Source organism: Manis pentadactyla, chromosome 13, assembly GCF_030020395.1.
Source record: "Manis pentadactyla isolate mManPen7 chromosome 13, mManPen7.hap1, whole genome shotgun sequence".
In the NCBI taxonomy this organism is placed as follows: domain Eukaryota; kingdom Metazoa; phylum Chordata; class Mammalia; order Pholidota; family Manidae; genus Manis; species Manis pentadactyla.
In genome coordinates, this window is record NC_080031.1 from 75,816,983 (window position 1) to 75,844,002 (window position 27,020).

At 36.9% G+C, this 27,020-nt stretch overlaps 1 pseudogene; it reads left to right on the top strand.

The window, feature by feature from the left end:
• The first annotated feature begins 6,784 nt into the window (after positions 1–6,784).
• Positions 6,785–12,696, top strand: LOC118928701 (olfactory receptor 5F1-like; annotated as a pseudogene).
• The last annotated feature ends 14,324 nt before the right edge of the window (positions 12,697–27,020 follow it).

Sequence of the window (27,020 nt, forward strand, 5' to 3'; positions counted from 1 at the left end):
TTAAGGAGCAATTGAATTGCTATAGCTTAATTGTTCTGATAAAAATAAAGGGCTCTGGGACACACACCCAAAATTAGCTGGAATGAGTCTTAGGGAGGTTGTAAAGCCAAAACAAAGTGAAATATAGATTATAACTACTACTCTTAATAGTAAAAAAACAAGAGTGTTTCAATAATTTTACATTTGGCATTTTCATGGTGAAATTACACCTCATATGAATTGCAAAAGAACAGTCAGAAAATCTGTGTTGAAATAATAGTTTCACTTACTTATAAGTATATGATAAATCACAGGAAAGACTTAACATCTTATGAATCTCAGCATATTCATTGGTAAACAGATAATATGATTTCCAGGGGAATTGAATGTAAATGAATTAGAGAATGTATGACATAGTTTAGTTTGGGTGTGATAAAATGATTTTGTTTTAATATAGAACTTAATTATTCTTAAACTAATTTGATGGCAATGAATCAATTGAACCAATATGATTACACCACACCCCAAATAAATTGTATTTACTATATTTTCACAGAAAAAATATCCAATATGGATTGATGGCCTGATTAAATCTGGTTTCTGAGATTCCTGCTTCTGTAAACCACAAGATCTACATGCAGGTGATGCATGTGATGGAATTTTTGAAGAGGCTAAACCAGACCAGTGTTGTGGAGTTCCTTCTCAAGGGTTTTTCTGATGACCCAGCTAAACAGCCGCTCCTGTTTTCCCTGCTCCTCTGCATTTATCTGACCACCATGGTTGGAAACCTTGTGATCATCCTAACAATCATCTCAAATACTTGTTTTCACTCCCCCATGTATTTCTTCCTTAGCAATTTGTCCTTGATTGATCTCTCTTTGTCTTCCACTAGAGTTCCCAAAATTCTTGTAGACATCCAGACAGGAAATTCCACCATCTCTTTCAATAGCTGCATGATGCAAATGTACCTGTTTATCTGCTTTTCAGGGTTGGAAACATTGCTTCTCCCTATCATGTCCTATGACCATTTTGTGACCCTCTGCGTCCTTTTGTCCTATTTATCCGTCATGACTCCCAAATTTTGTGCCTATCTGGGAGCAGCTCCTGGATCTTTGCAGTCTTGAGTGCACAGATACACACCACCTTTTTGGTGCAATTACCATTCTGTAAGGATAACAAAATTCCTCAGTTCTTCTGTGATATTCATCCATTGCTAAAGTTGTCCTGTTCAGATACCCACGTCAATGAGTTATTTATTTTTATTGAGGGGGGACTTGTAGTGGTGGTGAGCTTTACCTGTATTTTAGTTTCTTACATACTCATTCGTTGTGTTATAGTCAGAATACCATCAACCACAGGGAAGTTTAAAGCATTCCCCATGTGTTCTTCTCTCATGTGTGTGGTACTCTTGTTTTTTGGTGCAATAATTGGTGTTTATATATGTCCCTCCACCTTCCACACAGCTGAAACAGACAGAACAGCAGCTGTAATGTACACTGTGATCACTCCCTTGTTAAACCCTTTTATCTATAGTCTAAGGAATAGTAATCTGACAGGAGTTCTTAGGAAAACCATCCAAAAGAATTTGTTTATATGATATATTTCAAGGTGTGGGGACTTTTCAGGTGAAAATACAAATGAGTCAATAATTTTATTAAATGTTCCCATTTTCATCTGCATTTTGTGACTGTAAGGCTTACTTATAGTTTCTTCAGTAAATTATATTATTTGTTTATGCCAATTTATGAATTATATCTTAATACAACTGTTGGCATACAATTTTTAAAGTACATAAACCTGAGTATCATAAATATTGTAGTTGCTTTAGAAAAAAATTTCTAATTCCTAAGATTTCTACAAACCTGGCTATTCCTAAAATGTCAAATATGGTTATTCTAAAATTTATTCTATTGGATATGATTAAATATTGTGTAATAACATTATTCAAAAGGGAATAATTATACTTATTTGCTATTAGTTCTGATTGTATTTAGGTAGATTCTTTTGGATATTCTAAGTATAAAGTCAAATCATTGTAAATAGAAATATATTCATCAATTAATTTCCAATATTCATTATTTTTTCAGTATAATTTATGTGAATTGCATTGGTAATAAACTCTAATACATATAAAAAAAGCAAGTGTAGTGGGCATCCTTTTTTATTTACTTTCAATTTACCATGTTTTTATTTTCAACTTGTTTATTTTCAGTTTTATCATGTTTTTAAGATGCTGGAATGTGTTTTTATATATATATATAATGTATATAATTACTTTATTTTACATATATAAATTTTATACTCTAGTGACTATATATATATATAATTTTCTATTTTCTCTCTATATATATTAAACTAATTTCCATTTTCCTTTGGTTTGTGTGTGCATCTGTGTTGTGTATGTGTGTTTACTTGGGGTAAAGAAGGACAGTGGTCAGCAATACGTGTTAAATATGTCATATACCTTTCAATGTCTAAAAATTTGGTCATGTAAGTTTTCTCCCTTGCTCTATGGCTTTAATACATGTGAGGATAAAAGGCACTTCTTACTCCAAAATATGCTGGTTCGGTTGTCCCAAATGTCCTCATATCACATCCTTGCACATATGTAAGCAACAGAAATAAATTGTGCTTAATAGTCTTGGCTGAATCCTGACAACACATGCCTAAAACTTGATCTTCATGGTGTCATGCCCACTCTGCAACCCTCACACCCCCACTGCAAAATACCTGTAATTTTGAGAAATAAACTGTCCATCATAATTGTACTAACACTAAGGGTCTCATATCCCAGTGATGAGATTGCAAAGGGGTCAAGATTGATGAGTATGAAACAGAATATCCAGTATAGACAGTGGATAAGTACTATCTATATTCCTCATAATATTCTATATAATAACAAAAAATGGAAACCCACAAAAGAGTTTTAAGCTGGTAGCAAAAAGGTCAAATATGAATGTTGCATCAAACAGATAAGTGTTACATACACCTATGCTCGCATGTGTTTTCTTCTACAATATTTAGTAATTTATTTTTCAAATTTAGAATTACAATGCAGCTGATATCTATGCTGTTAGTGATGTTTAAAAATACATTTTCACTATGGATGTTTGATGAAACATCTTTTTTCTTTTTATATATTTTAATTATAGTGTATATATTATATTTATTTGAACATATAACATAGTGATTCAAAAGTTATATACATTACTAAATGTGTACCACAAATAGTGCAGTTACTATCTGTCAGAATAGAAACATATTAAAGAGATATTGACTACATTCTCTAGGCTGTACTTTCATCCTCATAACTAATTCATATTATGATTGAGATATTCTGCCTCTTTATTCCCTTCACATATGTCAACAGCCCACTTCAACACCTCCTCATGGCAACCACCAGATATACCTGTGTTTGTGAGTCTACTGCCGTTTTATTCATTTTGTTTTGTTTTTAGATTCCACATATGTTTTCAGAAGGTTGTGTGTGTGTGTGTGTGTGTGTGTAAGTTGATTAACTCTTTCTGAAATGTACATGGAGTCCAAAGGTTTAGAAAATCAACAGTTTTGGAAATAGGAAACCATATTGTCCAATTTTACCACATGATTTTCAGAATGACTATACAGGTACGTTAATCAGAACTGTTATTAGCATAAATATAAAAAAATGAATCAGATAAGACTTTAGAAATTGTTACACAGGCTTACTCTGAACTTTTTTTCTAATGGGCTATGAAAATTTAATAAGGAAAGGATTATAAAATGGTGTAGAAAAACAGTATAGGAAAAACATAGAATCTCATATGTTATTTCAGGCCATACACAAATTCACTAGAAAAAGATGATTGACCTAAATATAAGATGTAAAACTACATTTTATAGAAGAAAATAGAGAAAACTGTCTTCAAAAAATTACAAAAATAGAAGTCTTATAAGACACATGCCAAAAATCATAAACCATGAAATATGAAAGATACAAATGATAATAGAGGTAAATCCCAATGAAATTTAAACTCTTACTATTTAGAAATCATTACTAAGGTTATGGAAAATCAAGTAAAAATTGGGATTAAAATACACACACATATATAATAAAAAATAAATATATGAGAATAAACTATCCAATTTAAAATGCCAGCATTTGAACACTTGAATAAAGTATCATAAGATTGGCCAGTGAACACATGAAAACATGCTCACTGTCATTAGTTGTAAGAAAAGCACAAACTGAGACATGAAGTACACTACATACCCACCAGAATAGCTTAAATGAAAGAGAACAGTATTAAGTGTTGGTGTGGATATGGACAGTGGGGCACTCGTCACTCCTCACTGGAATGCGAAGTGTTCCAACAAATCTGGCTATTTTGGTAATAATTTCTTACTAAGTTTAGTACTTAACACTATACATACAAATTATCATCTTAGCTACTTATTCAAGCATAAGCAAGCATATCTTCATACAAGGATTTGTATGTGTAAGGTTCATTGTAGTTTTATTCTTAATAACTCTAAATTAGAAACAATCTGAACATTTAGAGGGACGAGTGGTACCTTCATCCCTGGAGATGGCAGAGGAGTAATCAGGAGGGGAAGAGGGGGTGGGGTGAGGGGCTGATCTGTTGCCAAGGTCACTGTCCAAGGCACCAACCTCTCTCCCATATTAAAGTTTTGTGAGTTTTAATTAAAAAAATAAAAACACAACAACTGTGGACTCTTCAGGGGTACGAGCTGCCTCCTCCCTAATTTGTGGAGCACTCTGTACTCCGTCCCTATACCCAGAATGAGCTGGTGGACATAAGCATCTGGTATAGGGGAAGCCATTGGAATCTCTGCCTACATGGCTTTTACATCTCTGGGATATGCAGGTGGAAAACATTGTTACGTCAGGTACTGAGATGAGTAGACTGGCTTCCCTGACAACTCATCCTTCCTTCTGGCAACAGTTGTAAAGTGCCCATCACACCTCAGGGCATCAGTCACTTCAGGATTGCCTGGCAGTAGCCATCAGGGCACTTTGATCTAATCAGGGAGATTTACCATACTCACCACTAGCGGGAAAATGTATGCACAGCTACAACAGGTGTTATGCAAGATGGGCATGAAAAATATCATCTATAATATGGACACTCAGTGCCCCAGTGAAGAGTTGTTCACTTTAGGAATGAGAAATACGGTGCTCCATATAGCAACCCCCTCTCTCCTTGGGTCCCTAGTGACTATTCTTGCCCTCCACATAAAGCAAACCATAAATGAGGCTACTCATACTTTAGCAGATCTGGGGGAGGATGAAACAATAAGAAAATGGAAGGAAGTACAGGCTACAGTTGAAAAGAGACGTGCAAAGGGCCCCATGAATGACTCGAGGACTCAGATGTGGGTTGATTGGATAAAGGCTGGGGTAGTGAAAGAAAAACTTGATGGGCAACCCAATAAGATGATGTCATAACTGTGGGAACAACTAAGCCAGAGGAATAGTTCCACTTACTGAGGTCCAGGACATGGAAGAGAGAGGCAAAAATCACATGCTCTGTCTGTGTCTCCTGCAGGACTTCCTGGGGGACAATACAAAGACTCTACCTGGGCCCTCACCACCACAGGATGATGATTGGGTATTGTCATTCATGCCTTCAATGTAATGGACTCATCAAAGCCCTATGAGCTAGATGTTCATGTAAATAAAGATGGTTATGGATGTTACCTTTGGCAGCAGCTTGAACTAATCTGCCAACCTATTGCATTCTGGACACAACTATGGAAAGGAACAGAGGTCCAGTATACTTTGACAGTGAAGCAACCGGATGCTGGGTACCATACCTTTCTGACCATGGAGCCCATCACCAGAACAGCTCTGACCTTGGTAAAAACCACCTATCCCATTGCAGGGTGGGTGCAAGACTGGACCCAAAGGCCATGGAGTGCTGTGGCACAGATGCCTACACTAGCCAAATGGGGCATATATTCACAGTCAATTAACACTCTTTCCAATAGCCCCTTAAGTGGAGAACTCCAGTGCTTATTGGGGCCAGTGATGCTTACCAGTGGAAAAGCAGGAAGAACTTGCTTTTGAGCCATCGGTAGCCAAGAGTGCTGCTTATCAGGAGGGAAAAGCCCCTATGTCTGAAGATGCTTAGTATACAGACAGCTCCAGATGTGGGCAGCCTCCAAAGTGGAGGGATGTGACTTTCCATCCTAAGACTGAGACAATATGGATTTAGGATCAAGAGGGGGAGGGCAGTCAGTGGACTGAGTTGCAGGCAGTATGGCTCATGATCATCCAGGAGCCTTCCCCTATAGTTGTCTGCACTGACAGCTGGGCCATCTATCAGGGCTTGACCCTATGGCTACTGACATGGTACCATGCCATTGGATGGTTGGTCACTGGCCCCTTTGGGGACAAGGGCTGTGGCAAAACCCTATGGGTCTCTGCTCAGACTAAGACAATTACCATATATCATGTGACTGGCCATTTGAATTTGGCATCCCAGAGAATGATGAAGCAATCATATTGGTCCAGGAGCACTGGCTAGAAGGAGAGCCTGCCTCTGATGAAGCCCAATGGTTACATTAGTGTTTGTTGCACATGGGGCAAAAGACATGGTGGGCTGTGGACTGTCGGATGCACTTAACATTGACCTTTAAAGAAGTCAGAAGTGCCTGGAAGGAGTTCCTTGTGTGGTCTCTGAGAAACTTACGCTGAGTCCTGCAGCAACATGGGACAATAGCAAGGGGGCCAATACCCCTTGTCAGGTGACAAATAGACTATACTGGGCCTCTGCACATATGAGAAGGATATCGGTACACCATGACTGTGTGGACACAGCTACTGGACTCTTGGTTGCTTTTCCTGCATTTTGTGCAGGTCAGCAAACCAGCAAGAGGGACCCAGAGCATCTCTTTGCAGCCTTTGGCTGGCCACAGGGGATTGAGAGCGATCAAGGTATCCACTTTACTTGACATGCATTACAAGAATGGGTATAGCAATTAGGAATAAAATGGAAGTTTAAGGTACTATATAACCCTACTGGGGCAGGAATGACAGAGAGGTAAAATTTTTTGTTGAAATCTGGCCTGAAGTCGGACACTAATAGGCTACAGGGCTGGTCAGTTCACTTCTGGATGATGGTATGACATTTGAATGAGAAGTCCCAGAAAAGAGCTTTGCACCCTGTGGATATGCCAACACACAGTGATGCCTCTCCTACACATGTATGTGCAAACCAAAGAGGAATTACTGAAGCCAGGATATGACCAGCAGAGCAACATCCTGCTGCCGGTCCCAACTGCTTTAAACCCTGGAGACTGTTGAGTGGACGTGGCCCTGCACATTCCAACACACAGACCAGTGGTGGCTGGCCCTTCTGGCACCTTGGGGATAATCCCTGGAAGCTGGCCTTGTGAATGTACCAGGAGTAACAGGAGGGTGGACCCCAAAGATCATGGTAGTATACCCAAAGTGTCTGCGGAGTAAGAGCTTCTTACCAGGAAGTTTTGTTTTATCTTTATGACCAGGGCATGTGCCTCCTGTAGCCCTATATAATAACCCATCTGTAACTCCCACAGGGAGGGGGTGAAAGTCTGGTGTACCAGACCAGGACGAGATCCCATTCCTGCCAGTGTCCTATCACAGGAACACTCTCTTGCATACATCCTATCAGATGGACAAGATTTGCCTATGCTGGTGTCATTAGAACATGTATCTTATTGCACTTAAGGTTATTTTCTTCTACATTCCCCATGACCTGGATGTGCCCATTGGCTGCAGCTGCTGCATGATGATTGCTCTGAACTCCTTTAGCTGCTGTCACCTGTGGTATGGGTGAGCCTAGCAGAATTCTCCAGCTTGAGGATTTTCATGATTTTATAGCTGTAGTTATTGCATGTTATGAGTCTGGTTACAGTGCTCCAGTTTTCTCACACAGGGGCCATTATGCAAGATGGGGATTGAGTACATTGTGTTGTGAGATTTTTGGAGGGGTGGGCTGTGGGTAAAATTTCACTTTTTCCAGACTCTCTGGGTTGGTCTTATTGCATCTCCATATCAATAGGTTTTCCAGGCTGTGGAGAGTAGTCTATCTCCATATCAATAGATGATCACAAGAGTGAGGCCTTATCTTTACTGGAGAGGTTGGTTGGGTCATTTGCAGCCCGGTTGGGAGAGACACTGGTGAGCAGAAGTGGACAACTGCTTGTAAGCAATAAACAGGTTTATCCCACTTTCTTTTTCCCTTGGACTGATTTTACCTTCAAAGGTAATTTTCCCTGGGCTGGGAACATATTCCCCCACCCCCAGAGTTACAGTGACTAAACAGAAAGCAGCAATTTCTTGTGTCTAAGTGGAGAAAATAATTGAATGCATGGGTCAAGAGGACTCTTTCTGCATGCTCTGTTTCTTGATTGCAGTTGTGGTTACAGTTGTATACATTTATCAAAACTTAAACTCTATCCTTATATTGGCTGTATCTTATAGTATGTCAGTTTTAGCTCAAAAAGTTCATTTTAAAAATTATCTTCTATTGTCTTTAGATAGTGATTCTTAGTGGGACCACTATTAATATCTTTGGTAGGGCATTTGACAACCCTAAATAATGAGCATTGTTCATTCTCATATTAAATCATGCCCCCAATATCTCATGTTACTTTCAACAAGCGACCTGTATGTAGTTTCAAATACATACCTCCTGGTACTTCCTACTTTCTCAGTGATAACAATTGATGTACAGTTTGTTTCTTTAATGCTTAAATGTTTGATTGGCTTGACTTTTATTTATAAGGATTTATTTTTAAAATATTTACATATGGGCTAATTTTCAGAAACCATGTATTTAAGAAAACATTTTCCTTGGCAACATGAACTTAATGTCAACAAGCTCACACATATTCTTACTTCTCTTTTGCCATTCATATGTAGAAATAATCTAGATTTATCTTATTCAGACACATACATTGTCATTTTTTCCTTCTTTTGTCCTTGTAGATTGTCAGTCTTTCATACCCTCTATACATATTTACTATGCTGCTATAACAATGTGTGTGTGTGTGTGGGTGTGTGAAATGACTTAACTTTGGTATCTACTCAGTTGGGCAGTGTTGTTTCCACATATGCTCGGTAAATATTGAGAGTTGAGGTTTTTGATATGAAGAGAATGTCACACCAGCATTGTTTTGTTTTGCATGTTTGTTTGTGCTATTACTGTAAAGGAAGTCTTTTAAGTACAGATCCAGTGTGTGCTCTGTATGCTAGGCAGTGTGATCTTCTGGGTATGCTTGTTATGGATGAAATATGGAAGGGTGCAAATCTGTACACATGGATGACAGGTGAATGCCATGGGCAGTGGCATTATAAAGCCAATTAGGAGACTATTCCTTCAGTTCCTGTAGAAACATTTCTGCTACTTCCCACACTTCCTTTGTTCTTTCATAATTGCTAATGTGAGACAATTACGACTCTCATCCGAGGAAAATCTTCAGGGAAACATTGTGGATGTCCCACGTTGAAAGGCACGTCTCCAAGGCCCCTGGCTGAACATATAATACTAATTCCCACAAGGTGATCACGGACCGGGACTTTCTGTACATCCTGCTCACAAGGAAAAAAAAAGCTCTGGAAAAAAAAAGGGAATTCGTGTTTATCTATAACATAGATGGTTGGGGTGAGCCAATGATATAGCGGTGAAGAGATATTTCTGTTTCTTCCCCTTATGGTCCAATTGAATGTAGTGTCCTTTAATACTGTAACCTTCTGAGAGGAAAGCTTAAAGAAAATGTAATAACATTCCATTCCTAAAAAATAACCAAATTGACTACAGGCTATGAGTATATCTGGGGGGATATAATCCATGTTTTTACTTGGGTAGAAAATAATGGATCTGCGTAATAGTACTTTTATAATTTGGATCCTTCTGTAATCACATGTAATACACCTTTGGCAGGTCCAGTTCCCTTCAAAGTTAATATATATTTAAAGGGGGTATAACCTTATTTTTGCTAAAGGCAGTATTACCCATAATATCTTTAAGAAAAAGAAAATAAATGTTCTCTTTGGCATGATGTTCACCTGATTGTTGCAAAAACTCTACTGCTATTTTTCTCAAATTACAGAATTTGCTTTGGTAGTGTCAGCAGAAAGAGAGCCATGCAATACCCTTTTCATAAAAGCAATGTAGAAACGTTGAAACATTTATATTAAAGTGACAATATTAATTGTAATATTGGTCTTATGGAATCAGGAAATACATTTTTAAATATTGATCCCAATTCTTTCTTTGAAATAGTTTTCTTAAATTGATAAATTCTGTGTGTTCACTACTCATAATATTTTTTAAAATACTTTGAATAGTTATAAACCCTGAAAAAAAGTAAATGTTATATTATGTTAGAGTAAACACCAAAAGTAGCATTTTTAGGAAATTAAAATCTGAAGGTTGATGTAGTGGGGCAAATAAAATATCTCCTGATCATACAGATGTTACTTTAACCACATCTAATAATTTTTATGACATATATATCTTGAAATATTCTCTTCTGTATCAGCTGTACACTACATTGGACCATTAATACTGTGACATAACACATATACATATTTTTAAATAGAGTTTTATGGTTGAAAATCCCAGAAAGATTTGCTCACAGAAATACACATATATGAACACAATTGTCTCTACATTTCACTCAACATATTTTTTATTGTGATATAGGACATATCAAGTCAGTATCTTTATGTCAGATAATTTTTTAAAATATTAAAATTATATTTTACATATAGAAGAAAGCTTTAATTATGAGCCCTAAGAATTTCTTCTGCTATACTTTGCATTTATCATCTTGATACTTGACACTAAAGCACATTTATACCTTACTGTACCCATTGGAATCCTTTTCTCTTTAAAGACAAGATTTCTAATTATTTTTTATTGTGGTAACACAACAGAACAACGGTTTGCAATGTTATAAAGTACACTTAAATATTTGGAAAGTGGGTAGATCTCATGTTCTGTTCTTTCACAGTAACCAAGATATACTAACTATCACACTGTCTGTTAAAATTTATTTGTTTGACTATTTCACCTAAATGTAGGAAAAGAGATGAATGCAATGATTCTAAAAACAAACAAACCAAGGATTATGAATATTAATATTTATAAACTAAATATTTTCCATATAGATTTTAAATCCTACTCTGTGCTACTGTTTTCTCTCAGATAGTGTTTGCTCATGTCCCAATATTCCAACAAACCATAATTGATGGATTAAATTAGGGATCTTCAAGATATCATTGTAAAAAATATTCTGTGTTGATTAGCAAATAGTATGGCCTAGAATCTCCATTCTGTGAGGCATAACAACCACTCCCATGATCTTCTGGCTTTGGAAATGAGCTGTCTGCATATTTCATCACCATCCTCTAGTCTCCAGGATGTAAATTCCTCAGTGATGGGACAATAATAGAAACATATTTTATTTATTGGTGTGGACTCACCATTAAAATCAACCTGCTGAGTTCAAAACATGCCCCACTATTTAAAGTGATATAAGTGTAGGAAAATCACTCCCCAGTTTCTTCATTTGAAGTTTTAGATTCTTTGAATATTTACCATGGATATTACTTTTCAAAATTGAGTGAGCTTATCCATGTGTAAAATTTAATTTTTACAAATACTAGAAGTCTATTATCATCATTAAAAAATGATTACAAATATATCCCATTCTTGCTCATCTATCACCCGGGCTTTTTTGGTTCCATATCAGAGAGGATGAGCTGTGGAGGTGATAAACCAGACCACAGTGACTGAGTTCATTTTTCTTGGGTTTCCTGGTATTCTCTACCTGAGACTCACGTTGTTTGTGATGTTTCTCACTGTGTATCTGCTGTCCCTCATGGCAAACACCCTCATCATATTCACTGTTGTGATGGAGTCCACACACCAGACACCCATGTACATTTTCTTAGGAAATCTGTCCTTCCTGGAGATCTGGTACACCACAGTCACAGTACCTAAACTGCTGGCCACCTTCCTGTCACAGGGTGTCACCATCTCTGTGTCTGGCTGTATAGCCCAGTACTACTTTTTCTCCATGGGAGCTTCCGAGTGTATCCTCCTGGCAGTGATGGCCTGTGACCGGTACCTGGCCATCTACAATCCTCTAAGATACTCACTGCTCATGAGTACTCCAGTGAGCCAGTAGTTCTCTGCTGGATCTTGGATTGAGGGCTTCATTTGCCCTCTTCTATCTACCATACTTATCTCGCATCTGAACTTCTGCGGCCGCCAGAAGATCAGCCATTTCTTTTGTGACTCAGACCCCATCTATAAACTCTCTTGCTCAGATACATTCTTGGTGGAGGACTTGAGCAACACATGTAGCTCTGTTGTGTTTCTCAGTTCTTTTCTTCTCACCATGTCCTCCTATGGACACATTGTGGTCACAGCAATCAGACTGTTTTCCCAGGAAGATTGGAGAAAAGCTTTCTCCACCTGCATCACCCACCTCACTGTGGTCACCATCTATAATGGCACCATCATCTTTGCCTATGTCTGCCCTCCAGCCAAGTACAACTTCACCATTGGTAAAGTGGTCTCCATGTTCTACTGTGTGGTCACCCCATTGGTAAATCCTCTCATATACACTCTGAGAAACAAAGATGTGAAGAAAGCCTTCAGAAAGTTTCTAGCCCAAAAGAGATTGCTCATGCAGGGGATTTGGGAGACCAATTAAAATAAGTAATTTAGAATGGAATCCCATACCACAATTGCAAACAGTAAGAATTGAAATGTACATTAGGAAATTGATACCACCTATTACGGACACTTCTCTCACTTTTCATATTGATTTGTATCTTCTTGAACTAGTTATCCTGTAATTAATGTATTTAAGAATGTTTTAGCTTAATGCCAAAGTTACAAGTTTCCAGTCCATAAACCATTCAGAATAGGAAAAAAGGCTGGCTTAGTGCCATATAATATTTCAGTTAAATGTTCTAATAATATGTACCTTAACAGTAACTATGGGTCAAAATATGTCCCTGTTAAAGGGAGAAATGTTTTAATTCCATCTGGTAAATGGATTAATATAAGTTTGTTACTATGTACATTAAAAAACACATGATGATTCAGTATTATTCTAAGGCATTGAAGTCGATTTAATTATGAATATAAAAATAAAAATTAGATTATAAACTAGAAATTACTCTCTAATTACCATTTTTATGACTAATATAACTGAATTTGAAAATATTATCATATGTAACAAGATCAATAATTTGAGGGGGAGAAAATGGGAAAAATTTGAACTGGACAGTACAAGAATTGGATATCTAATATGGAAAAGCAAGCATCGACTCTCTTAGATTTTATTATAATAGTCAAAGACACACTCATTTTACTATATACTAATTCAATTCAGAGTAAGAGGCAAAAAAAGGATGGACAACTACTTTTCCATTATAGTGTATCACTCTCCCATGTGAATAAGGAAGTTCTATAATTTTCAGTACAGTTAAGAATCTACAGGTATGGTAATGGTGATGAAAGAAAAGGTACCATCAAAGCTTTTTAAGTATGAATTTTCCACTAGATTGCCTCACCAAATCTCCTTATTCAAAGTATGGCCAGTGGATGAGCAGAGTCAGAATAACCTAGGAGGCTTAGAGAATGAGAATTTACATAGTTACAAGATACACAGTTCATTGATTTGATATGCATATTAAATCATGAAAAAAACACTATTTTAAACACCCAAGATTCTAAACAATTCAATTTTAATGGGAGGAGAATATAGAGAAATCAGAGAACAGACTGGTGGATGCCATAGTGGAAGGAGATGGTTGAATGGGTAAAATATATGAAAGGGGAAAAATTAGTGAGAAAAAGTTTAATATCTTCATCTGAATGATGCTTACATGATTGTATATGTATATCAAAATTCATCGAACTGTACACTAAAATATGGGAATATTGTTTCATACACCACAAACAATTTCATCAAAAAACAAAGAATTTGCTGCATGTGCCAATGTTTAAGTATGTCTTTGTTTAAATCTGAACTCTTATTTTCTGGAATAAATTAGAATTGCGTATTTTTCTGAATGCCTAATTAGTTTTCATTTTTAAAGCAGTATGCATGCGTGGAAACTTGTCAAAATTACATTTACATGTAAATGTGAAACAAGTCATAATCAACATTTTTTTCCTAAATCTTCCATTTCTATCAGCATATCAAAAATTATATATAGATGTTCACAACATGAGCAAAACTTTCTGTAGCAGTACAGTTACTTCTGTATGCCATCCCACGGTAGGGTAGGAAAGAAAAGGCTTTCATCCTTTTTGGGTATTGTGCATGAGCCTAAGTATAAAGCACTCATTAGAAAGATTAACAGGAAAACGGCATGTTAGCTATATTTAATATTTTCATGTCCACATAGAAATTTTCTAAAGGAAAATGAAGACCCAGAGAAGTAAGTGGAATCAAAAGTTCATATGCATTAATAAAATATTTTAGTTAAAGCTAACCTTTTCAAACAATAAGGCTTCTCTCTCACTTACCAACTTAACATTTCCCTGTATGGCCTAGGAAGAAGACTGATTAGCCAGAGACGGGTAAGATTCCTCAAGGGAGGAACAACCTAAGACAGGCACAGTTGCAGGGGGGCCATCAGGTGAGAAAATGGGAATCAACAGAGGTGAGGCTTAGAAAATGGCCCCAGCCTGTTCTGAGAGAAATCTTCTGCATACGTGGATGTTTTATTGCCCTTGTCTAGCTTTGATTAACACATAGTCTACAGGCATACACCTGATCATCTACATTTGCTCTCTTACAACACTAAACTATGTTTTCTACCTTTATCTTGTATCTACCTACCACTTCAGCATTTTATTAAAAATAATAATAATAGAGAGAGAAATGTGGTATCCACATATAAATCAAGTATAAAAATCAAATGTGTATTCATATTTGAACTGACTGTTTATAGTTCATAATGCATGAGCAAAACCGAAAGTTTCTGAGATGACTGCCCTTGTAAGGTTCACCATGTAACTTATTCACTAGGTAAGAATTTGTTCTCCATGTAAGATCTTGTTCGTTATGCATCAGAAAATTGGTGACTGACGAAAATTAGACTTGGGGTGGATTAATGATTGTGCATTGAGAATTGACCCCCCTGTACAGAATTTTATTGTTGTTAACAACCATTTGATCAATAAATATGAGAGATATCCTCACAAAATATATATATATATGTATATATATATATACATATATATATATATATAAACACACTTCCAATTGTAAAATAAATAAGTAACCGGGATGTAATGTATAGCATAAGGAATATAGTCAAAATACTGTAACAACTTGGTATGGTGATAGCTGATACCTAGAATTATCATGTATATAAATGTTGAATCACTGTGTTGTACACCTGAAACTAATGTAATACTGTGTGACAACTACCCTTCAATAAAAAATAATTATCGAGGAATAAAAAATATTTTACTATTTCATTTTCATTGAAGTATAAATGAGATACAATATTTTATTGGTTTCAAGTTCACAATATAGTGATTCAATAGCTCTTTATAGCATTAAATGCTCACCTAACTAGTGACATTATTATGTCATCATAAGATGTTAGAGTTACTGACTACATTATATATGATGCACTTTCATTTCCATGACTAATTTATAATTGAGATTTTGTGCCTCTTTACCCACTTTACCTATTTCACTGACCCACCCTGACCCCTCTCCCACAATAATCACCAGTCACCTCTGTGTCTATGAGACTACTGCTTGTTTTGCTCATTTTTTTTAAGATTCCACATATTAGTGAAATCATATGCAATTCGTCTTTGCTTTACTTATTTCACATAGAATAAACCCTCAAGGTCTTTCCATGTCCATGAAAAAAGCAGGTATTCTCTCTGTTTTTATGGCTGAGTAATATTCCACTATATTTATGGGATGCATCATTATCCATTCATCTATTGATAGAGACTGAATTTTTCCACATCTTGGCTACTGCAGTTAATCTGGCAATAAACATAGGGGTGCATATATTTTTGAATCAGAGGGTTTTGTTTTCTTCAGGTAAATTCCTAGAAGTATAAATAAGGGGTCATAGAGTATTTCTATTTTTAGTGTTTTGAGGAAACTCCATACAGCTTTCCATGGTACCTGCACCAATGTACACTCCCACCTAAAGTGCAGGAGGGTTTCCTTCTCCACATCCATGCCAGCACCTGTTATTTCTTGCCTTTTGGAGAGTGATTATTCTGACTGGTGTGAGGCGATAACTCATTGTGGGTTTGATTTTCATGAACAGACATTTTCAAAGAAAAAATACAGATAGCTAAAAGGCACATGAAAATACACTCTAATTCGACAACCATCAAAATTTTATGCTCTTTGAAAGGACAATGGTAGGAGCATAAAATGTGTAGCTACCAAATGTATAAAACAATTGCAAAACATATAATCAACAGAGTATTTTAGAATAAATATCTAAACTCAATAATAAAGCAAAAATTAAAATCCAATTAAGACATAAGAAAAATACATGAAGAGTTATTTAACTGAAGATGTACGCATGGCAATAAGCAATTGATAAAAAAATTTACATTTATTACCCATTAAGGAAATGCAAATTAGAATCACAATGTGTTGATTTCAGGGCTTCCCATAGATAGTGCTATTGTTATTTTGGTTGTATAATTCTTCACTGTGGAAGGCATGTCCACTACATTCTAGGACGTTTAGCACCATTCCATCCTCTACCTACTAGGTTCTAGTAGCCCTCCTCTCCCTTCAGTCATGATAATGAAAAATCTCTTCGGACCTTGTGAAATGTACCCTAGGGATAAAATTATCCCCTAAAGCCATCATAGAGACCCACTGATGTTGATCCTACTACTGTAAATGACCAATAAGATCATCATACATGCCATAAGTAGGTATTTAGAAGAGGAGATATTCATTCGTCAGACAATTAATAACCTTCCATATGAAGTACCAAAGGAGGTGTTTAAAACAACTTTAGTTTTCTGCTCATTAAGTTAAATTTATAGCTTATTGAGGAAGAGCTGCACATGTAAGTCACAGACTCTGATCACAGCAGAGACCTGAATATATAGAAATTGCATGGCAGCCTCGTATCCAAGATGGCAGGTTATAGGAGCTGAAACTTTTAAAGGATCTGTTGACCCTTAGTGATGAAAATATATTTTCATGGACTGCTTATTGGCTGTGTTTGGTTGATCAGCATATTGCATATGAAGCCTGATTTTATAGACTCCCCAAAGTTACTTGCACTTTTAAAATTCAAATAGTTTTATATAATTGGCATTACTAAGCTGTTTCTTGTTTTACCCAATATACAAAAATGTTACATTATTTCCATCTGTGATCACTTTCATGTCAAAACTGTATATGAAGAGGGCAGAGCCAACATGGTGGCATGAGTAGGACAGTGGGAATCTCCTCCCAAAAACATCTTTGTTTTTGAAGATACAACAAATCCTAAAAGAGAGACCAGAAGACACAGGAAAACAGCCTGACTACATCCACATGTGCGAAAACCCAGAACCTGGTGAAAGGGGTAAGATACAAACCCCGTCATGGCGGAACATGAGCACACCTCTCCTCAGCTCCCGGCGGGAGGAAGAGGGAGCCCAGCACTGCTAAACACCCAGCCCCATCCACCTGCACAAGAGCGCAGACACAGTGCATGCGTGGAGGGCTGGAAACTAGGGAAATAGGGAAGCAAGACCTCTGAGCCAGTGCCGAAGCTGATGACCCTGTGACAAAGAAAAGTGAGTGCTTTTTGTAAGTCATAAAGGGACAGGGATTTAACAGCTAGAAGGAAACAACACAGGTCACAGCCCAGTGTCTGGAAATTACAGGGAAAATGGGGCACACTAACACCCTGGGCAACAGCTCAAGAACCCTCACGGAGTTAAACAGCCAAACAGCCCCCCGTCCATTACCCCTCCGGGCGCTGCCAAAGCAGAGAAACAGCCTAAGGTAAACCACGCCAAGAGAAAGAAAATTCCTACACTTCGGCTGGGCAAGACACAAAGAACCAGCCTAAATGCAATTACCCAATATAAGCCACTACGTGTAGCAGTTGTCCCAGTAAAGAAAGGCCAGTAGCAAGTGAAAAGTTTGGCCCTCCCAGCTGACAGTCAATAGCACCTGTCAACAAGGAAAGGGAAAAAAATAAGATCCAGAGAAGACTAACCCAGACATCTTGGCATCTGCTACATCTTCCCTGAGAAGGAACCTGGGGAGATAGATTTAACCAGTCTTCCTGAAAAAGAATTCAAAACAAAAGTCATAACCATGCTGATGGACTTGCAGAGAAATATGCAAGAACTAAGGCAGGAGAATACAGAAATAAAACAAGCTCTGGAAGGACTTCAAAAAAGAATTGAAGAGATGCAAGAGATGATTAGAGGACTAGAAAACAGAGAACAGGAATGCAGAGAAACTGATGCAGAGAGAGATGAAAGGATCTCCAGGAATGGAATAATTTTAAGAGAACTGTGTGACCAATGGAAATGGAACAATATCCGAGTAATAGGGGTACCAGAAGAAGAAGAGAGAGAAAAAGGGATAGAAAGAGTCTTTGAAGAAATAATTGCTGAAAACATCCCCAAACTAGAGGAGGAAATGGCATCTCAGACCACAGAGGTACACAGAACTCCCATGACAAGGGATCCAAGGAGGGCAACAACAAGAGAAATAATAATTAAACTGGCAAAGATCAAAGACAAGGACAAAGTATTAAAAGAAGCCAGAGAGAAATAAAAGGTCACCTACAAAGGAAAACCCATCAGGCTATCATCAGACTTCTCAACAGAAACCCTACAGGCCAGAAGAGGATGGCATGATATACTTAATGCAATGAAACAGAAGGGCCTCGAACCAAGACTACTGTATCCAGCACGAATATCATTTAAATATGAAGGATGAATTAAACAATTCCCAGGCAAGCAAAAGTTGAGGGAATTTTCCTCCCACAAACAACCTCTACAGGGCATCCTACAAGGACTACTCTAGATGGGAGCACTCCTAAAAAGAGCACAGAACAACACACATAATATATGAAGAAGGGAGGAGGAGGAATAAGAAGGGAGTGAAATAAAGAATCATCAGTCAGCGTTTATAATAGCTCAACAAGCGAGTTCAGTTACACAGTAAGACAGTAAAGAAGCTAAACCTGAAACTTTGGTAACCACAAACTTAAAGCCTGCAATGGTAATAAGTTCATACCTTTTGATAATCACCATAAATGTAAAAGGACTGAATGCACCAATCAAAAGACACAGAGTAATAGAATGGATAAAAAAGCAAGACCAATCCATATGATGCTTACAAGATACTCACCTCAAACCCAAAGACATGCACAGAGTTAAAGTGAAGGGATGGAAAAAGATATTTCATGCAAACAACAGAGAGAAGGCAGGTGTTGCAATTCTGGTATCAGACAAAACAGACTTCAAAATAAAGAAAGAAACAAAAGACAAAGGACATTACATAATGATAAAGGGCTCAGTCCAAAAAGAAGACATAACCATTATAAATATATATGCACCCTATACAGGAGCACAAAAATACCTGAAACAAATACTAACAGACCTAAAGGATGAAATAGAATCCAATGCATTCATTATAGGAGACTTCAACACAGCACTCACTCCAAAGGACAGATCCACCATACAGAAAATAAGTAAGGACACAGAGGCACTGAACAACACAGTAGGACAGATGGTCCAATAGACATCTAAAAAACTCTACATTCAAAAGCAACAGGATAAACATTCTCCTCAAGTGTACATGGAACATTCTCCAGAATAGACGACATTCTAGGCCACAAAAAGAGCCTCAGAAAATTCCAAAATATTGAAATCCAACCAAACAACATTTCCGACCACAAAGGCATAAAACTAGAAATAAACTGTAGAAAGAAAGCAAAAAGGCCCACAAACACATGTAGGCTTAACAACACGCACCTAAATAATCAATGGATCAATGACCAAATAAAAATGGAGATGCACCAATATATGGAAACAAATAACAAAAACACTAAGCCCCAACTTCTGTGGGATACAGCAAAAGCAGTCTGAAGAGGAAAGTATATAGCAGTCCAAGCATATTTAAAAAAGGAACACAAATCCCAAATGAATGGTCTAATGTCACAATCATCGAAATTGGAAAAAGAAGAACAAATGAGGCCTAAGGTCAGCAGAAGGAGGGACATAATAAAGATCAGAGAAGAAATAAATAAAATTGAGAAGAATAAAACAGTAGCAAAAATCAATGAAACCAAGAGCTGGTTCTTTGAGAAAGTAAACAAAATAGATAAGCCTCTAGCCAGACTTACTAAGAGGAAAAGAGAGTCAACACAAATGAACAGTATCAGAAACGAGAAAGGAAAAATCACGATGGACCCAACAGAAATACATAGATTTATTAGAGAATACTATGAAAACCTATATGCTAACAAGCTGGGAAACCTAGGAGAAATGGACAGTTTCCCAGAAAAATACAACCTTCCAAGACTGACCCAGAAAGAAACAGAAAATCTAAACAGACCAATTACCAGCATCGAAATTGAAGTGGTAATCAAAAAACCACTGGAGAACAAAACCCCTGGGCCAGATGCATTTACCTCGGAATTTTATTAGACATACAGGGAAGACATAATACCCATTATCCTTAAAGAATTCCAAAAAATAGAAGAGGAGTGGATACTCCCAAACTCATTCTGTGAAGCTAACATCACCCTAATACAAAAACCAGGCAAAGACCCCACCAAAAAAGAAAACTACAGACCAATAACCCTGATGAACGTAGATGCAAAAATATGGAACAAAATGTTAGCAAACTGAATTCAAAAATACATCAAACGATCATACACCATGACCAAGTGGGATTCATCCCAGGGATGCAAGAATGGCACAACATTCTAAAGTCCATCAACATCATCCACCACATCAACAAAAAGAAAGACAAAAACCACATGATTATCTCCATAGATGCTGAAAAGCATTTGACAAAGTTCAACATCGATTCATGATAAAAACTCTCAGCAAAATGGGAATAGAAGGCAAGTACCTCAACATAATAACGGCCATCTATGAAAAACCCACAGCCAATATTATATTCAACAGCGAGAAGCTGAAAGCTTTTCCTCTGAGTTTGGGAACCAGACAGGGATGCCCACTCTCCTCACTGTTATTTAACAGAGTACTGGAGGTCCTAGCCACGGCAATCAGACAAAACAAAAAAAGTACAAGGAATACTGATTGGTAAAGAAGAAGTTAAACTGTCACTATTTGCAGATGACATGATACTGTAAATAAAAAACCCTAAAAACTCCACCGCAAAACTAGTAGAACTGATATTGAAATACAACAAAGTTGCAGAATTCAAAATCTGCACACGGAAATCTGTGGATTTCCTATACACTAAAAATGAACCAACAGAAAGAGAAATCAGGAAAACAACTCCATTCACAATTGCATTCAAAAAAATAAAATTCCTAGGAATAATCCTAACCAAAGAAGTGAAAGACTTATACTCTGGAAACTACAAGTCACTCAAGAGAAACTAAAGGGGACAAGAACAAATGGAAACTCATCCCATGGACATGGATAGGAAGAATTAATATCATCAAAATGACCAGCTTGCCCAAAGCAATGTACAGATTTGATGCAATCCTTATGAAACTACCAGCAACATACTTCAATGAACTGGAACAAATAATTCAAAAATTCATATGGAAACACCAAAGACCCTGAATAGCCAAAGCAAACCTTAGAAAGAAGAACAAAGTATGGGGGATCTCACTCCCCAACTTCAAGTTCTACTATAAAGCCATAGAATTCAAGACAATTTGGTACTGGCACAAGAGCAGAGCACAGACCAATGGAATAGACTAGACAATACAGACATTAACCCAGACACATATGGTCAATTAATATTTGATAAAGGAGCCATGGACATACAATCGCAAAATGACAGTCTCTTCAAGAGATGGTGCTGGCAAATGTGGACAGCTACATGTAGGAGAATGAAACTGGACCATTGTCTAACCCCATATGCAAAAGTAAACTCCAAATGGATCAAAGAACTGAATGTAAGTCATGAAACAATTAAACCCTTGGAAAAAAACATAGGCAAAAACCTCTTAGATATAAACATGAGTGACCTCTTCTTGAACATATCTCCCCGGGCAAGGAAAACAACAGCAAAAATGAACAAGTGGGACTATATTAAGCTGAAAACCTTCTGTACAGCAAAACACACCATCAATAGAACAAAAAGGAACCCTACAGTATGGGAGAATATATTTGAAAATGACAGATCCGATAAAGGCTTCACATCCAGAATATATGAAGAGCTCACACGCCTCAACAAACAAAAACAAATAACCCAATTAAAAAATGGGCAGAGGAACTGAACATACGGTTCTCCAAAAAAGAAATACAGATGGCAGACAGACACATGAAAAGATGCACCACATCACTAATTATTAGAGAAATGCAAATTAAAACTACAGTGAGGTATTACGTCACACCAGTAAGGATGGCTGCGATCCAAAAGACAACAACAAATGTTGGCGAGTCTGTGGAGAAAGGGGAACCCTCCTACACTGCTGGTGGGAATGTAAGTTCGTTCACCCATTGTGGAAAGCAGTATGAAAGCACATCAAATGCTAAAAACAGACATACCATTTGACCCAGGGATTGCTCTCCTAGGAATTTACCCTATGAATGGAGCAATCAAGTATGAGAAAGGCCAATGCACTCCTATGTTTATCGCAGCACTATTTACAATAGCCAAGAATTGGAAGCAACCTAAATGTCCATCGATAGATGAATGGATAAAGAAGATGTGGTATATATACCCAATGGAATACTACTCAGCCATAAGGAAAAGGCAAATCCTACCACTTGGAGCAACATGGATGGAGCTGGAGGGTATTATGCTCAGTGAAACAAGCCAAGCAGTGAAAGAGAAATACCAAAGGATTTCCCTCATCTGTGGAGTATAAGAACAAAGGAAAAACTGAAGGAACAAAACAGCAGCAGAATCACACAACTCAAGAGTGGACTAACAGGTACCAAAGGGAAAGGGACTGGGGAGGATGGGTGGGTAGGGAGATATAAGGTGTGGGGAGAAAAAGGGGGATATTAAGATTAGCATGCATGGGGTGGTGGGAGAAAGTGGGTCTGTTCAAAACAGATAAGACAAGTAGTGATTCTACAATATTTTGCAACGCTGATGGACAGTGAATTTAAAGGAATATATAGGGGCGACCTGGTACTGGGGAAAGCCTAGTAAACAAAATATTCGTCATGTAAGTGTGGATTAGTGATAAAAAAAAAAGAAAAAGCAGTTCCTGTGTGGTGACCTCCAATGAGTTCTACACAATGATATAAAGGGCATATAAAAGTGTACACGAAGGGTCTGTTTGTGTTTATACAGACGATCAAAGCCTAATTTGGCTACCAGAAAATGAACTAAAATACTATATGAAGAAGAACTTCCAACATCAGCACTCTCGGGAAGACTCATGAAAGAAGATGATCAGCAAAAACCCCAACAAAGTTCCACGCACTGTCACAGCAGTAGATGCACTCATCCCACCAGTTCCTGGACTTGCCATGGGAATGAAGAAGGAGATATCTAAGCTGGCCTGTGCATACAGTAAAACAACAAATTTGACTGGAACTATACTGTTGGAACTCAACCAAGAATTAGGAGAAGTGCAAATTGTAGCGCTCCAAAATCTTACATCTATGGGCTATTTACTGTTAAAAGAACATATGGGATGTGAACAGTCACCAGGAATGGGTTGTTTTAATTTGCATGATGTCTGTCAGACTGTTCAAGTTTAGTTGGACAATATCCACCATATCATAGATAAGTTTTCACAAATGCCTAAGGTGCCTAACTGGTTTTCTTGGTTTCACTGGAGATGGCTGGTAACTACAGGTATGCTTTGGTTATGTAACTGTACTCCTATTATGTTACTGTATGTGTGCAATTTAATTAGTAGTTTTAAACCTATACATGCTTATGTTACTCTAAAAGAAGATATGTCAAAGAAATAATCAATCTTCCCATGTTTTCTTCCACCTGCTACTTCTATAGCTTTTCTTCTTCCTTCCTAATTACAACGCTTAAATAGTATTCATGCCTCATATCGAATTTACGGAGTATCATAATTCTTCCAAGTGGTAAAGATACCTCAAGACAAATGCTGGGCATAGAAGCCACAAGGTATATATATGCAAAGAAGTAAAAAGCTAACCTTTTCAAACAATAAGGCTTCTCTCTCACTTACCATCTTAGCATTCCCCTGAATGGCCCCAGAAGATGACTGGTTAGCCAGAGACGAGTAAGATTCCTCAAGGCAGGAACAACCTAAGACAGGCACAGTCACAGTGGGGCCATCAGGTGAGAAAATGGGAATTAACAGAGGTGAGGCTTAGAACCTGCCCCCAGCCTGTTCTGAGAGAAATCTTCTGCATACGTGGATGTTTTATTGCCCTTGTCTAACTTGGATTAACACATAGTCTACAGGCATACACCTGATCATCTACATTTTCTCTCTTACAACACTAAACTATGTTTTCTACCTTTATCTCGTATCTACCTGCCACTTCAGCATTTTATTAAAAATAATAATAATAGAGAAATATGGTATCCACATATAAATCAAGTATAAAATTCAAATGAGTATTCATATTTGAACTGACTGTTTATAGTTCATAATGCATGAGCAAAACCGAAAGTTTCTGAGATGACTGCCCTTGTAATGTTCACCATGTAACTTATTCACTATGTAAGAATTTGTTCTCCATGTAAGAACTTGTTCGTTATGCTTCAGAAGTTTGGAGACTGAATAAAATTAGGCTTGGGGTGGATTTATGATTGTGCATTGAGCATTGACCCCCCCTATATAGAATTTTCTTGTTGTTAACAACCATTGATCAATAAATATGGGAGATGCCCTCACAAAAAAAAAAACAAACAAAATATACACACTTCCAATTGTAAAATAAATAAGTAACCAGGATGTATTGTATAGCATAAGGAATATAGTCAAAATATTGTAACAACTTGGTATGGTGATAGCTGGTACCTAGAATTATCATGTATATAATTGTTCAATCACTGTGTTGTACACCTGAAACTAATGTAATACTGTGTGTCAACTATCCTTCAATAAAAAATAATTATCTAAAAAAAAAACTTTATATGAACCCCATTCTTCTTTTGAATTCAAATAATTATCATTTCTTCTTTATTTTTGATGTCGACCATTTTATGAAATGCCTATTATACTAAAATAATCAAATGCGAAGAAAATTAATCTACAACAAGATATCACTAGACATCTATCAGACTGGTTAAAATAAAAAGAATGTCAAAACCAAATACTGGCAATGCTTCAGAGTTACCAAATAACTCACATGTTGCTGATGTGAAAATAAAATGGGACAGTCAACCTGGAGAGAAGTTTGGCATGGCCCTTAAAATAAACAAGCAACTATCACACAATGCAGCAATTTCATCTGGGACATTTACCCCAGAGAAATTGCTTTTGTTCACAGAAAAATCTCTTCAAGAAGACTTTCAGGAACTTTATTTGTAACATCCAAAACCTGGGAAGAGCTCATCTGCCCTGGTACAGGTAAATAATTAAAATAAAATACAATGATATATGAATAATATGAAATACTCCACAATACAAAACAAGAAACTGTCAATACATGCAATAACCTGGGTTGATTGGGGCATTATGCTGAGTAGAAAAAGGCCAGTCTCAAAAGTTTATATATTATCTGATCCCATTTATAAAACGTTCTTAAAATGACAAAATTGTAGATACATAGAAGATGTTAGTGTTAGCCAGGATTTCGGTGGTGGTGTAGCTATTAAATGGCAACATGAAGAATCCTTGTGGCTTGGGAATGTTCTGTATTTTCAATGTCAATATCTTGGTTGTGATACTGCACTTTAGTTTTGTTAAATGTTATTTGATGTTCAAAAAGGGTATGTGGTATTACATAAATCTACAAATTCATGTGAATCCACAACCTCAAAATTTTTTTTAAATTATTTAAATAGAATTATCAAAATAGGTGATTTCATTATCCACCCCTTGTATCTTAAAGATTCTCTTTAACTGCCTTTCAAATACATCAGTTTAGCTTTCAAACTGCAGGCATGAGACTAGCTTTAGACAGGTACCTGGGATGGTTATTATCAGTCCTTTAAATCGTTATGCTGAGTGAAAACCTGTTTGTTTGCTTCGAAATTAATTAATTGTAACTAGAACAAATTATTTATGTCTTTTTTGTAAACTTTATTTAGAAAAATTAAAAATCCCTTAATTTGAGTTCAAGTATTGTTAAAAATCTTCCATTTTCAGCTCTGTGTTTGAGCTCTTGGTTTTACACTTTATGCTCATGGTTCTGCCCTCTGGGCTCCACCAAGATTTATCTTCTTTAAATGTTGGTAAACAACTGAAAATGAGTATTTCTACCATCCTGCTTTCAGAGAGCATAACTTGCATATGTATAAATTTCATGTCCCTCCAGGATACTCTTCCTCTCTTTCAGTTCAAGGTCAGCAGGCAGTTTTTCCTGGTTCAAAATTTTCAATAACAAAGTGAAGATTGTATAAATTTCATGGATATTCACTCCACTGCACAAAAGCCAAATTGACATAAAATTGATACACAAAGAATTGCTATAATTCCTTCTCTATTTTTGGCTTTTGTTGAAATGGCTGAGGAACAAGATCTCAAATACCCTACATGGCCTCTAGTTTGAAAAGATTTGTGAGGAGTATCTTCCTCTCTTGTGACTAAATACTCTGTTTCTATCTTCCCAAGCTTTCAGAAGAATGTAGTAAAGCCATCCAGTAAGTCTTTTTTTCTGTGCAATGCTTTCAGCAGACATTTGAGAATTTTCGCTTCTTTTTCTTTGTCTGGGTATAGAACAGCATGACCATTTCTC